At 40.9% G+C, this 14,261-nt stretch overlaps 1 protein-coding gene across 3 annotated transcripts in view; it reads right to left on the bottom strand.

Moving 5' to 3' along the window:
• Window positions 1–6,680, bottom strand: part of nfyba (nuclear transcription factor Y, beta a) — a 30,931-nt gene extending 24,251 nt beyond the window's left edge. For 2 of the 3 annotated variants that reach the window (XM_061961236.1, XM_061961238.1), the window contains exon 1: window positions 6,157–6,313. The gene's annotated coding sequence lies outside the window, so the exon portion shown is untranslated. Of the gene's footprint in view, window positions 1–6,156; window positions 6,314–6,553 lie in introns of those variants that run through there. The other variant, XM_061961237.2, reaches the window with a different exon arrangement.
• Between the last annotated feature and the right edge of the window lie 7,581 nt (window positions 6,681–14,261).

The raw sequence follows: 14,261 nt of genomic DNA, 5'->3' as shown, positions 1-14,261 counted from the left end.
TATCATCATTTAATGACCGAAGCAAAAAACTTTGTACACTTTTATACTGAAATAATTACACCTACAATTTATTAAATAAAAATATTTAACCTCATGCGTGGTCCCCAACCCCAAGTGCACGCGACCCAGCACGTCAAAGGACTACAGGCCGGTGGCTCTAACCTCCCATATCATGAAGACCATGGAGAGGTTGGTCCTGAAACAACTCCGACCTACAGTCAAGCCCCACCTGGACCCACTCCAATTCGCCTACCAGCCCCGGGAGTGGGAGTGGAGGACGCAGTCATCTACCTGCTGAACCGAGCCCACACCCACCTAGACAAGCCTGCGAGCAGTGTGAGGGTCATGTTTTTTGACTTCTCCAGTGCTTTCAATACCATATGGCCTGGACTACTGGGTGTGAAGTTGGAGACAATGCCCCCTTGGTGTCCTGGGTTGTTGATTACCTGACTGACAGACCACAGTACGTGCGACTGCAGGACTGTGTGTCTGACAGGCTGGTCAGCAACACCGGGGCCCCGCAGGGCACAGTCCTCTCCCCCTTCCTCTTCACCATCTACACCACCGATTTCCATTATCACTCAGAGTCCTGCCACCTTCAGAAGTTTTCTGATGACTCTGCGATAGTGGGGTGTATTGAGGATGGTGATAATGAGGAATACAGGGCACTGGTGGAGGACTTTGTCACATGGTGTGGAAAGAACCACCTCCAGCTCAATGTGAAGAAGACCAAGGAGCATGTTGTGGACCTGGGAAGGAGGAGGAGTACTCCGACGACCCCTGTTTCCATCAGGGGGGTCGATGTGGACATGGTTGAGGATTATAAATACCTCGGTGTACACATCGACAACAAGCTGAATGGGTCAAAACACGCTACAAGAAGGGACAGAGTCGCCTCTACTTCCTCAGGAGGCTAGGATCTGTACAAAGATGATGTAAATGTTCTACGAGTCGGTGGTGGCGGGCGCCTTCTTGTACGCCGTGGCCTACAGGGGCAGCGGGCTGAGAGCGAGGGCCGCAAACAGACTGGACAAGATGGTAGAGAAGGCCAGTAACGTGGTGGGAGTGGAGCTAGACTCTCTGGCGGTGGTGTCAGAGAGGAGAAGTCTAGCAAAACTCCTAGCCATTATGGACAACACCTCCCACCCACTACACTCGAACCTTGCGGAGAGAATGAGTACGTTCAGTGGAAGGCTCAGACTCCCAAAATGCAACACGGAACGACACAGGAGGTCCTTCATACCGACAGCCATCAGACTGTATAATGCACATGTTCCTTGACTGCACTTAAATGTAGAATATATTTATATTATTCATATATTATATATATAATATATTATTTATTACAATTATTGTCTATTGTGAGCGAACTGTGGTGCTGAATTTCCCCCAGGGATCAATAAAGTACTTTGTATTCTATTCTATTCTAATGACTGAAGCAAATAACTTTTATACTGAAATAATTACACCTACAATTTATTAAATAAAAATATAGAAAAAACTACGATTTCGAATTCGTTATTACATGTTAAACTATAGTTGGATATTTTTCAGATAAGTTACATTTAAGAACTTGCACACAAAGCAACACTGGAGGTGAAGTGAAGTGAATTTATATAGTGCTTTTCTCTAGTGACTCAAAGCGCTTTACATAGTGAAACCCAATATCTAAGTTACATTTAAACCAGTGTGGGTGGCACTGGGAGCAGGTGGGTAAAGTGTCTTGCCCAAGGACACAACGGCAGTGACTAGGATGGCGGGAGCGGGGATCGAACCTGGAACCCTCAACTCGCTGGCACGGCCACTCTACCAACTGAGCTATTCCGCCGCCCCGTGACTATGACGTGTGCGTTTTCCGCGCATGCGTACTAGGTCGCGTTGCGCCGGCGGACGGAGGGCGGAAGGGGTCATTGTTGTGTGTGGACACCGATAAGGTTAGGTGGGATTTACCCTGGATAACCTTAGTGTAAACGGGGCCCAAATCAACAATGATTAGAGCTGCACATATGAATTCAACCCTTGTGTAATGTTCATATTGTTGTTACTCAGCCAGTGTTTGTGGGTCTGGTGGACCCGTTGCATTTTGTGGCTTTTAATGCCTCACAATCAAACACTTTTATGTTAAAATACCGAACACATGTTTACCTTATCCCAATAAGGTTCAGTATTTTAACATAAAAGTGTTTGATTGTGAGGCATTAAAAGCCCCAAAATGCAACGGGTCCATCAGACCCACAAACGCTGGCTGAGTAACAACAATATGAACGTTGCACGGGAAATTTCTCTGCCAGTTTCTGCATCCCACAGGGATTCTTCTTTTGTGTTTCTGCACCTACGGTTCCCACACAAGGTTGCAACATTGTTTGTCAACACCGTATGCTCTCATTTTCTCGCACATTTGACCCTCTGATGTTCTGTGTACCTACACTCTGTCCTCCTCCTGTCTAGGCCTGCTGTGTGTGTGTGTGTGTGTGTGTGTGTGTGTGTGTGTGTGTGTGTGTGTGTGTGTGTGTGTGTGTGTGTGTGTGTGTACATGTGGTACACAGAACATCAATTTCCACACTTTTATTAGCCCCGGGTCCAGTGGACTCGGACATCTTATATGTAATAGAAATGTGTAGGGGGGGTATATGGTGTGTGTGGTCATTAAATATGTATTCTGATATATGTTCCATCCATCCATCCACTTTCTACCGCTTGTCCCCCCTGGGGTCGCGGGGGGAGCCGGAGCCCATCCCAGCTGCAGGGTACACCCTGGACAAGTCGCCACCTCATCACAGCTGATATATGTTCTTCACAGAAAATTAGCCAAAGTCAGTGAGTCTCAGTTTGAAAAATTAATTAATCGTGTCGACCCCAAAGGGAATAAGCGGTAGAAAATGGATGGATGGATGGATGGATGGATTTTTCTTTTAATAAAAAATGAAAACGGGTCCCACCAGGATCTTATCGAAGGGAGGGAAAATGATGGGGTGTGATTAGGGATGTCCGATAATGGCTTTTTGCCGATATCCGATATTGTCCAACTCTTTAATTACCGATATCAACCGATACCGATATCAACCGATATATACAGTCGTGGAATTAACACATTATTATGCCTCATTTGGACAACCAGGTATGGTGACGATAAGGTACTTTTAAAAAAAATGTATAAAATAAAATAAGATAAATAAATTAAAAACATTTTCTTGAATAAAAAAGAAAGTAAAACAATATAAAAACAGTTATGTAGAAACTAGTAATTAATGAAAATTAGTCAAATTAACTGTTAAAGGTTAGTACTATTAGTGGACCAGCAGCACGCACAACCATGTGTGCTTACGGACTGTATCCCTTGCAGACTGTATTGATATATATTGATATATAATGTAGGAACCAGAATATTAATAACAGAAAGAAACAACCCTTTTGTGTGAATGAGTGTAAATGGGGGAGGGGAGTTTTTTGGGCTGGTGCACTAATTGTAAGTGTATCTTGTGTTTTTTATGTTGATTTAATATAAAAAAATAAAAATAAAAAATAAAAAACGATACTGATAATAAAAAACGATACCGATAATTTCCGATATTACATTTTAACGCATTTATCGGCCGATAATATCGGCAGGCTGATATTATCGGACATCTCTAGGTGTGATGAGTACTCTGTGGGGCGGCATAGCTCGGTTTGTAGAGTGGCCGTGGCAGCAACTTGAGGGTTCCAGGTTCGATTCCCGCTTACGCCATCCTAGTGTGTCCTTAGGCAAGACACTTTACCCACCTGCTCCCAGTGCCACCCACACTGGTTTATATGTAACTTAGATATTGGGTTTCACTATGTGAAGCGCTTTGAGTCACTAGAGAAAGGCGCTATATAAATATAATTCACTCACTCATAATTAACTCATTCTCTTTCTATGCCATGTCAATATGGAATGCACTCCCAGCAGGTGTAAAAGAAAGGGCATCTCTATCCTCCTTCAAAACCGCACTAAAAGAACACCTCCAGGCAACTACCGGTACACTAAACTAACACCCTCCCTTCCACATAATACCTCTTCGGATTGTAAATAATCAAATGGAGACACTTTTTCTTATACTTTCTGATCTCTCTCTCTGTGTCCACTACTTGCTGAACATATCCTACCAGGTCAGTCCTACACTGTTTCAATGTCCAATTCTCTGATGCTGATTGTTGACTGAAGTGTTGATACCAACCAAACCTAACCCCCGCCCCCCATATCCCACACCCCGGATTGTAAATAATGTAAATAATTCAATGTATATACTCTGATGATTATCTTGTGTGATGACTGTATTATGATGTTAGCATTGGCGTTGTTAGGCCTATTTTAGGGGGGCTCAAGCCCCCCTAAAATATTCTTAAGCCCCCCTAAATAATTTGGTGTTACCGGTGTATATATATATATTTTATTTTTTTTTTTTTTTTTTACAAATACATGCCGACATATCCATTATAAAGAGGCCCGAATATGAGTTTAATTAAATAATCATATAAACTGTCATTATTCACTCAGTTTCCCCTCATTTTATAGCGTAAATCACCAAAAATTATTCCTGGGCGCGGCACCGCTGCTGCCCACTGCTCCCCTCACCTCCCAAGGGGTGATCAAGGGGATGGGTCAAATGCAGAGGACATGTCACCACACCTAGTGTGTGTGTGTGACAATCATTGGTACTTTAAGGTAGAGAGCCCCTTTAGTGTGTCGGTATCCAATCCATTCCACTGGTTCATATAGAAAATGCCCACATCACTCAAAATCCAGTCCGCATTTTCTCTGCGACCTTACTTGCGGTCCTTGGACTTGTTCATATAGAAAACGCCCACATCACTCTTGTAGAATCTATATAAAGTAATATACATTAGCCTAATGTTAAAATATTGAAAAAAACATAATTAAATAGATTTGTTTTATTGTATTGTCACATTAATAGCTGTTGTATTATTATAGGATGGCTTGTTAAACATTTCATAGGATTTTCAGAGGGAGTAAAAACCAAGACATTTAATATAAAATGTAAAATGAATAAATACATAAAAAGAAAAAGAGAAAAAATTGTTAAAAGCCATCGTCCCGGGGAGGATTTCATTTCGTCCCGTGCATTTTTAAAATAATAACAATGAATAATTTCTAAGTCTTTGTTAGCCGTTTGTGAAGTTTTGTGCTCGTGCGCTACGTTCGCTGTCCTGGGGGCTAAGCCCCCCCCTGTCCTTAAAAGCTAGTGACGCCCCTGGATGTTAGTATATATTTGATAGTATATATCTGTATCATGAATCAATTTAAGTGGACCCCGACTTAAACAAGTTGAAAAACTTATTGGGGTGTTACCATTTAGTGGTCAATTGTACGGAATATGTACTTCACTGTGCAATCAATAAAAGTTTCAATCAATCAATCACCACAGTCTTAAAAAAAAAAAAAAAAAAAAAGTATCTACGCCTCATTTGGTGTGTAGTTCACCACACGTCACTGAATGTATACTAATTGATTGAGACGCATTTGTAGTTTGAGGTTTTTTTTAATGACATCATTGGTTGCGGCCTCTTGATATGACGTCACGGTGGACATTTTTGACGCATGTCAACAAAGAGTGTTCGCTCTCTTCCAGACAAAAACATTGATAGTAAAAGGTTGAAATACTGCCACTGAATTAAAAAAATACATCGGTTTTTGCCAAATAACGAATTGGAAATCGTGCCGCAAAACGCCCGCCAAAACGAGGGCTCTACGTTTAGGCTAAGGCATGCTAACTAGCATGCTAGCGTGTAATAATTAACAATAACAACTAAACGACAGCAGCGAGCTTGTGACAAAAAAAAATGTTTATTTTATTCCAGCGAGGCGACGACGAGGCCATTCGGCGCCTGTAACCTCCGGCAGGTAACCCCGCGCGGGCCCACCGCTCCCATCACACTGACGGACACTCGGAGGAGAAAAGCGTCGGCCTGTCGTTTCTTTGTCGACCGCAGCGCGACAAGAACGTGGCCGCGGCTCAACGCCTTCTTAGCGGTCATCGAAAACGTGTCGCCCGCGGAGAGACTTCCTCCTTCAGACACACGCCAACTACGAACGTTAATCAGACGGCGGCGGACATTTCCATTCGAGCTAACGAGCAAGCGGTTAGCAATCATTGGCCGGAGCCAGACACAGACCTGCAATGAAGCCCTGGTTGGTTGCCGTCCTCAGGCCGCGGTTTGGTTGGACAGAAAATGGCTGCGAAAGAACCAGTCCCAGCGCGGAGCCCCGGCTGCACTACCGCCTCCGGCCACTAGAGGGGCTGCGTTCAAGGACCCATCGAACGCTCTCTAATCGTCCTAATCAGCGACATGTGAGCGGGTATCTTTGAACAAAGTAGAACCGCGAACATCACGACTTCAGTGCGTTACAAAAAATTACCATTCGTGTTTCAATCAATCAATCTACCGGTCTTGGTACGTTACAAAAATACCACGATAACACAAAATTGTGGGGAATTCTACATTTATAGTGGCACTAGAACGCATCTCTCAACCAAGCTGGTTTTTCTATACGCGCACTTTCCGTACTTACCTTAGCATTTTGACTGCATACTATCTATACTTAGCGCCCTCAATCGTTTATTTATTTATTTATGGAAATTACTCGAGTGTTTAGCGTTTGTTTCTAGTGTCATCCAGCAACTAAAAAGGAGGGCTCAAGAGGAGGAAGTGAATCAATATGACTCGTCACTTCCGGTAAGTACGCAACGACAGTAGGGTGCCTACGTCGTGTACATAATATGTACTCAATAGTGTACATGTTGAAGTGTTCAGAACGACGTAGTGTACATACTACAAAGTATGTACTGAATAGTATGAATGTTGAACTGTTCAGAAGGACCGAGTGTACATAGTATGTACTAAATACATACTATGTACACTAAATCCTGCTGAACACTTCAACATGTATACAATTTAGTACATACTTTGTACACTACGCCCTTCTGAACACTTCAACATGTACACTATTTAGTACATACTATGTACAATAAATGCTTCTGAACACTTCGACATGTATACTATTTAGTACGTACTATGTACACTACGTCCTTCTGAACACTTCGACATGTATACTATTTAGTACGTACTTTGTACACTACGTCCTTCTGAACACTTCGACATGTATACTATTTAGTACGTACAATGTACACTACGTCCTTCTGAGCACTTCAACATGTATACTATTTAGTACATACTATGTACTATAAATCCTTCTGAACACTTCGACATGTATACTATTTAGTACCTACTATGAACACTACGTCTTTCTGAACACTTCGACATGTATACTATTTAGTACGTACTATGTACACTACGTCCTTCTGAGCACTTCAACATGTATACTATTTAGTACATACTTTTTACACTACATTCTTCTGAACACTTCAACATGTACACTATTTAGTACGTACTCTGTACACTACGTCTTTCTCAACACTTTAACATGTACACTATTTAATACATACTATGTACATTAAATCCTTCTGAACACGTCATTCAACATGTATACTATTTAGTACATACTATGTACACTAGGTCCTTGTGAACACTTTAACATGTACACAGAGTACATACTATGTACACTAAATCCTTCTGAACACTTTGACATGTATACTATTTAGTACATACTATGCACACTAGGCCCTTCCAAACACTTCAACATGTATACTATTTATTACATACGATGTACACTAGGTCCTTCTGAACTCTTCAACATGTACACTAGTTAGTACATACTCTCTACACTAAAGCCTTCTGAACACTTCAACATGTCTGCTATTTAGTACATACTATATACACTCGGTCCTTCCAAACACTTCAACATGTACACATAGGCGCCGATCCCGGACAATACCGAGCACCCACGTGGTACCTTTCAATCTTTAAAATAATTTTTGAAGAATCAGTCTTGTTGTAGTTAATTTTGTGGCGAGTTTGGTCCGTTTTACAAAATAATAAAGCCACAAATCATATGTACTATTTAGTACATACTATGTACACTAGGTCCTTCTGAACACTTCTACATGTGAACTATTTAGTACATACTATGTACACTCTGTCTTTCTGAACACTTCAACATTTATACTATTTAGTACATACTATGTAGTATGTACACTACGTTGCTCTGAACACTTCAACAAGTACACTATTTAGTACATACTATGTACACTAGGTCCTTCTGAACACTTCTACATATAAACTATTTAGTACATATTATGTACACTCGGTCCTTCTGAACACTTCAACATTTATACTATTTAGTACATACTTTGTACACTAGGTCCTTCTGAACACTTCTACATGTAAACTATTTAGTACATACTGTGTACACTCGGTCCTTCTGAACACTTCAACATTTATACTATTCAGTACTTACTTTGTAGTATGTACACTACGTCGTTCTGAACACTTCAACATGTACACTATTTAGTACATACTATGTACACTAGGTCCTTCTGAACACTTCTACATGTAAACTATTTAGTACATACTATGTACACTCGGTCCTTCTGAACACTTCAACATTTATACTATTTAGTACATACTTTGTAGTATGTACACTATGTCGTTCTGAACACTTCAACATGTACACTATTTAGTACATACTATGTACACTAGGTCTTTCTGAACACTTCTACATGTAAACTATTTAGTACATACTCTCGGTCCTTCTGAACACTTCAACATTTATACTATTTAGTACATACTTTGTAGTATGTGCCTATGTCGTTCTGAACACTTAAACATGTACACTATTTAGTACATACTATGTACACTAGGTCCTTCTGAACACCTCTTCATGTAAACTATTTAGTACATATGATGTACACTCGGTCCTTCTGAACACTTTAACATTTATACTATTTAGTACATACTATGTAGTATGTACACTACGTTGTTCTGAAGACTTCAACATGTGAACTATTTAGTACATTCTATGTACAATACGTCCTTCTGAACACTTCTACATGTAAACTATTTAGTACATATTATGTACACTCGTTCCTTCTGAACACTTCAACATTTATACTATTTAGTACATACTTTGTAGTATGTACATTACGTCGTTCTGAACACTTCAACATGTACACTATGTAGTACATACTATGTACACTAGGTCCTTCTGAACACTTCAACATGTACACTATTTAGTACATACTATGTACACTAGGTCCTTCTGAACACTTCTACATGTAAACTATTTAGTACATACTATGTACACTCGGTCCTTCTGAACACTTCAACATACTATTTAGTACATACTATGTAGTATGTACACTACGTCACTCTGAACACTTCAACATGTACACTATTTAGTACATAATATGTACACTAGGTCCTTCTGAACACTTCTACATATAAACTATTTAGTACATATTATGTACACTCGGTCCTTCTGAACACTTCAACATTTATACTATTCAGTACATACTTTGTAGTATGTACACTATGTCATTCTGAACACTTCAACATGTACACTATTTAGTACATACTTGTACTAAACAGTGTACATGTTGAAGTGTTGAGAAGGACGTAGTATACATAGTATACTAAATAGTATACATGTCAAAGTGCTCAGAAGGATTTAGTGTACATAGTATGTACTAATTAGTGTACATGTGGAAGTGTTCAGAAGAACTTAGTGTACATAGTATGTATGGACTAAATAGTGTACATGTTGACATGTTCAGAAGGACCTAGTGTACATCCTATGTATTAAATAGAATACATGTAAGAGTGTTTAGAAGGACATAGTGTACAAAGTATGTACTAAATAGTATACATGTTGAAGTGTTTAGAAGGACGTAGTGTACATAGTATGTACTAAATAGTATATATGTTGAAGTGTTCAGAAGGACGTAGTGTACATATTATGTACTAAATAGTGTACATGTGGAATTAAAAAATAAATAAAAAGTGATGACAATATTTTAAAAGCAGTGTGTTTCTGGCTTGGTCCAGGTTGTAGTAACTACATTCGGCCAGAAGATGTCGCCCTAGTAAAGTACCTAAACTATTGCCAACTGTAGAATGTTTGCTTTCATTCGATATATTCGAACTCCTTTGCCTCCCATAGTATGTATGTCCTTAGAACACTTCAACATGTTTACTTTTTACTCCATGGTATTATAGGGGTGTCCCCACCACATAGGTGGGGACACCCCTATAATCTTATGTAGTGTAGTGTTGTGTTGTGTAGTCTAGTGTTGTGTTGTGTAGTCTTGCGGCAGTGCCAGAAACATGAGGGTTCCAGGTTCAATCTTGCCATCCAAATCACTGCCGTTGTGTTCTTGGGCAAGACACTTCACCCTTGCCCCCAGTGCCGCTGACACTGGTGAATGACTGATAGGTGGTGGTCGGAGGGGTCGTAGGCGCAATCCAAGCTTCCGTCAGTGTACCCCAGGGCAGCTGTGGCTACAAATGTAGCTTACCACCACCTATATGTGACTGTGAGCGCTTTGAGTATCTAGTTAAAAGAAATGCGCTATATAAATATAATCCTTTATTATTATTATTATTATTATTATTACAGGTGTAGTGTAGTCTAGTCTAGTGTAGTGTTGTGCAATGTTGTGTAGTGTAGTGTTATGTTATGTAGTGTTGTGTTGTAGAGAGGCTCATTTTTAGAGGCTGCAGCTAAGATGCTTACAACTTTTTTGGAGACCGTAGCTAATCAATCAATCAATGTGTATTTATATAGCCCTAAATCACAAGTGTCTCAAAGGGCTGCACAAGCCACAACGACATCCTCAGTACAGAGCCCACATAAGGGCAAGGAAAAACTCACCCCAGTGGGACTTCGATGTGAATGACTATGAGAAACCTTGGAGAGGACCGCATATGTGGGTAACCCCCCCGCCCTCTAGGGGAGACTGAAAGCAATGGATGTCGAGTGGGTCTGACATAGTATTGTGAAAGTCCAGTCCATAGTGGATCTAACATATTAGTGAGAGTCCAGTCCATAGTGGGGCCAGCAGGAAACCATCCCGAGCGGAGACGGGTCAGCAGCGCAGAGATGTCCCCAACCGATGTACAGGCGAGCGGTCCCGACTCTGGACAGCCAGCACTTCATCCATGGCCACCGGACCTGTGTGTCTCCCTCTCCACAAGGGAGAGGGGAGCATTGGAGAAAAGAAAAGAAACGGCAGATCAACTAGTCTAAAAATGGGGTCTATTTAAAGGCTAGAGTATACAAATGAGTTTTAAGATCGGACTTAAATGCTTCTACTGAGGTAGCATCTCTAACTGTTACCGAGAGGGCATTCCATAGTACTGGAGCCCGAATAGAAAACGCTCTATAGCCCGCAGACTTTTTTTGGGCTCTGGGAATCACTAATAAGCCAGAGTTCTTTGAACGCAGATTTCTTGCCGGGACATATGGTACAATACAATCGGCAAGATAGGATGGAGCTAGACCGTGTAGTATTTTATACGTAAGTAGTAAAACCTTAAAGTCACATCTTAAGTGCACAGGAAGCCAGTGCAGGTGAGCCAGTATAGGCGTAATATGATCAAACTTTCTTGTTCTTGTCAAAAGTCTAGCAGCCGCATTTTGTACCAACTGTAATCTTTTAATGCTAGACATAGGGAGACCCGAAAATAATACGTTACAGTAGTCGAGACGAGACGTAACGAACGCATGAATAATGATCTCAGCGTCGCTAGTAGACAAAATGGAACGAATTTTAGTGATATTACGGAGATGAAAGAAGTCCGTTTTAGTAACACTCTTAATGTGTGACTCAAACAAGAAAGTTGGGTCGAAGATAATACCCAGATTTTTTACAGAGTCGCCTTGTGTAATTGTTTGGTTGTCAAATGTTAAGGTGGTATTATTAAATAAATGTCGGTGTTTAGCAGAACCGATAATCAGCATTTCCGTTTTCTTGGCGTTGAGTTGCAAGAAGTTAGCGGACATCCATTGTTTGATTTCATTCAGACACGCCTCCAGCTGACTACAATCCGGCGTGTGGGTCAGCTTTAGGGGCATGTAGAGTTGGGTGTCATCAGTGAAAGCTAACAACGTATTTGTGTATGATATCGCCTAGCGGCAGCATGTCAATACTAAAGAGTGCAGGGCCAAGAACCGAACCCTGGGGAACTCCGCACGTTACCTTAACATAGTCTGAGGTCACATTATTATGGGAGACGCACTGCATCCTGTCAGTAAGATAAGAGTTAAACCACAACAAGGCTAAGTCTGACATACCAATACGTGTTTTGATACGCTCTAATAAAATATTATGATCGACGGTATCGAAAGCAGCGCTAAGATCAAGAAGCAGCAACATGGATGACGCATCAGAATCCATCGTTAGTAATAGATCATTAGTCATTTTTGCGAGGGCTGTCTCCGTAGAGTGATTTGCCCTGAAACCGGATTGAAAAGGTTCACAGAGATTGTTAGACACTAAGTGTTCATTTAGCTGCTGTGCGACAATTTTTTCGAAATAATCTGTAGTTTACCATGAGGTCAGGATCGAGGTTAGGTCTTTTGAGCAGAGAATGAATAACCGCTTTTTTTAATGCTAGGGGAACAGTGCCGGAGGAAAGTGATAAGTTTATAATATTTAGCACTGATGGACCTAATAATACAAAAAACTCCTTGATAAGTTTCCCAGGAAGTGGGTCAAGTAAACATGTTGTTTGTTTTATTCCACTTACACGCCGTAATAATTCCTCTAATGTTATTTCATCAAAAAGAGAGAGACTATTTTGCAGGGCAGTATCCGACGTAGATACAGTCGTATCTGTGTTAATATAACCCAGTTGTAGCTGGGATGCGTTGTCTTTAATCTCCTTTCTAATGAGTTAAATTTTCTTATTAAAGAAATTCATAAAGTCATCTGCCGAGTGGGTGGAGCTTCTGGGAGGAGTCCCTTGTTGGGTTAGCGACACTACTGTACTAAACAAAAATTTAGGATCGTTTTTGTTGAGGCGGATGATATTTGAGTAATATTTAGCTTTAGGTAAGGTAAGCATGCGTTTTTAAGTTATTAAACTATCACTCCATGCTTGATGGAAAACTTCAAGTTTAGTCGCGAGCCATTTGCGTTCCAGCTTTCTACATGATAATTTATGAGCTCTAGTTTCTTCTGTAAAGCATGGGGTACGCCTTTTAGGGGCCCTTTTTTGCTTTAGCGGTGCTATACTATCAATGGTTTCGCGTAGGGCGTTGTCAAAGTTGTTAGTGAGGTTATCAATAGAGCCGACATAATTTGGGAATGGTGCTATTACCGAAGGCAGTAGGTCAGCAAGAGTCATCGTTGTGGCAGCATTAATGTTGCGGCTGCTATAGCAGTTATTATTATTATTAGCTTGTTGACAATGAGTCAGAACTTAGAATTTTATAAGGTAATGATCGGACATTACTTTAGTATACGGGAGTATCATAACTTTGGAGGTGGTGACACCCTTGACCAGCACTAGATCTATCGTATTACCGTTGCGATGCGTGGGTTCATTTATTATTTGTGTAAGACCACAGCTATCAATTATAGTCTGCAGCGCCACACACTGAGGGTCAGATGGGGTATTCATATGGATATTAAAGTCCCCCATTATGATTATATTGTTGGCGTGCGTCACTAGATCAGCAACAAACTCTGAGAATTCACTGATAAAGTCCGAATAGGGCCCTGGGGGGCGGTAGATAACAGCCAGGTCGAGAGGCAGCGGTGTGACAGACCTCATAGTAAGCACCTCAAACGATTTATATTTATTATTTAGGTTAGGGTTAAGGTTAAAGTTTTCATTGTATATTAGTGCGACCCCCCCCCGTGCATAGTGCACTTTAAATAGTTTCGACCATATCTAAGAAATGATATGACGGGAATTTTCAGATTGTTTGCTTGGTGCTGCGATAAACTGAACGCATAATAATTTGCCACCTCAGTAGAATGCATGTCTACCTCTGACACAGTCACAACAGAAAAAACATTATGTGAGTTGTGTATTATTCCACGAGAATTGCTATGCGTACATGGGTTATCCAGCCTGGCGCTGGCTAGTTCTAGTTTAACTGACTCCTCATCCGGACTAGCAGACTCTGTAATTGCCTGTGACCGGGCTTGCTCTAGTGTAGTTAGTCAAGTGTGACTCAAATAGTAGTCTATGTTCCTAGGCAGGATGATGGCGCCTTCCTGGTTAGGGTGAAGGCCGTCTCTCATCAGCAAGCCTGGTTTGCCCCAGAAAGAGGGCCAATTATCAATAAACGTTAGTCCCTGTTGTCTACAGAA

Source organism: Nerophis lumbriciformis, linkage group LG05 (assembly GCF_033978685.3).
Source record: "Nerophis lumbriciformis linkage group LG05, RoL_Nlum_v2.1, whole genome shotgun sequence".
Lineage (NCBI taxonomy): Eukaryota > Metazoa > Chordata > Actinopteri > Syngnathiformes > Syngnathidae > Nerophis > Nerophis lumbriciformis.
This window is presented reverse-complemented; position numbering and strand designations above follow the sequence as displayed.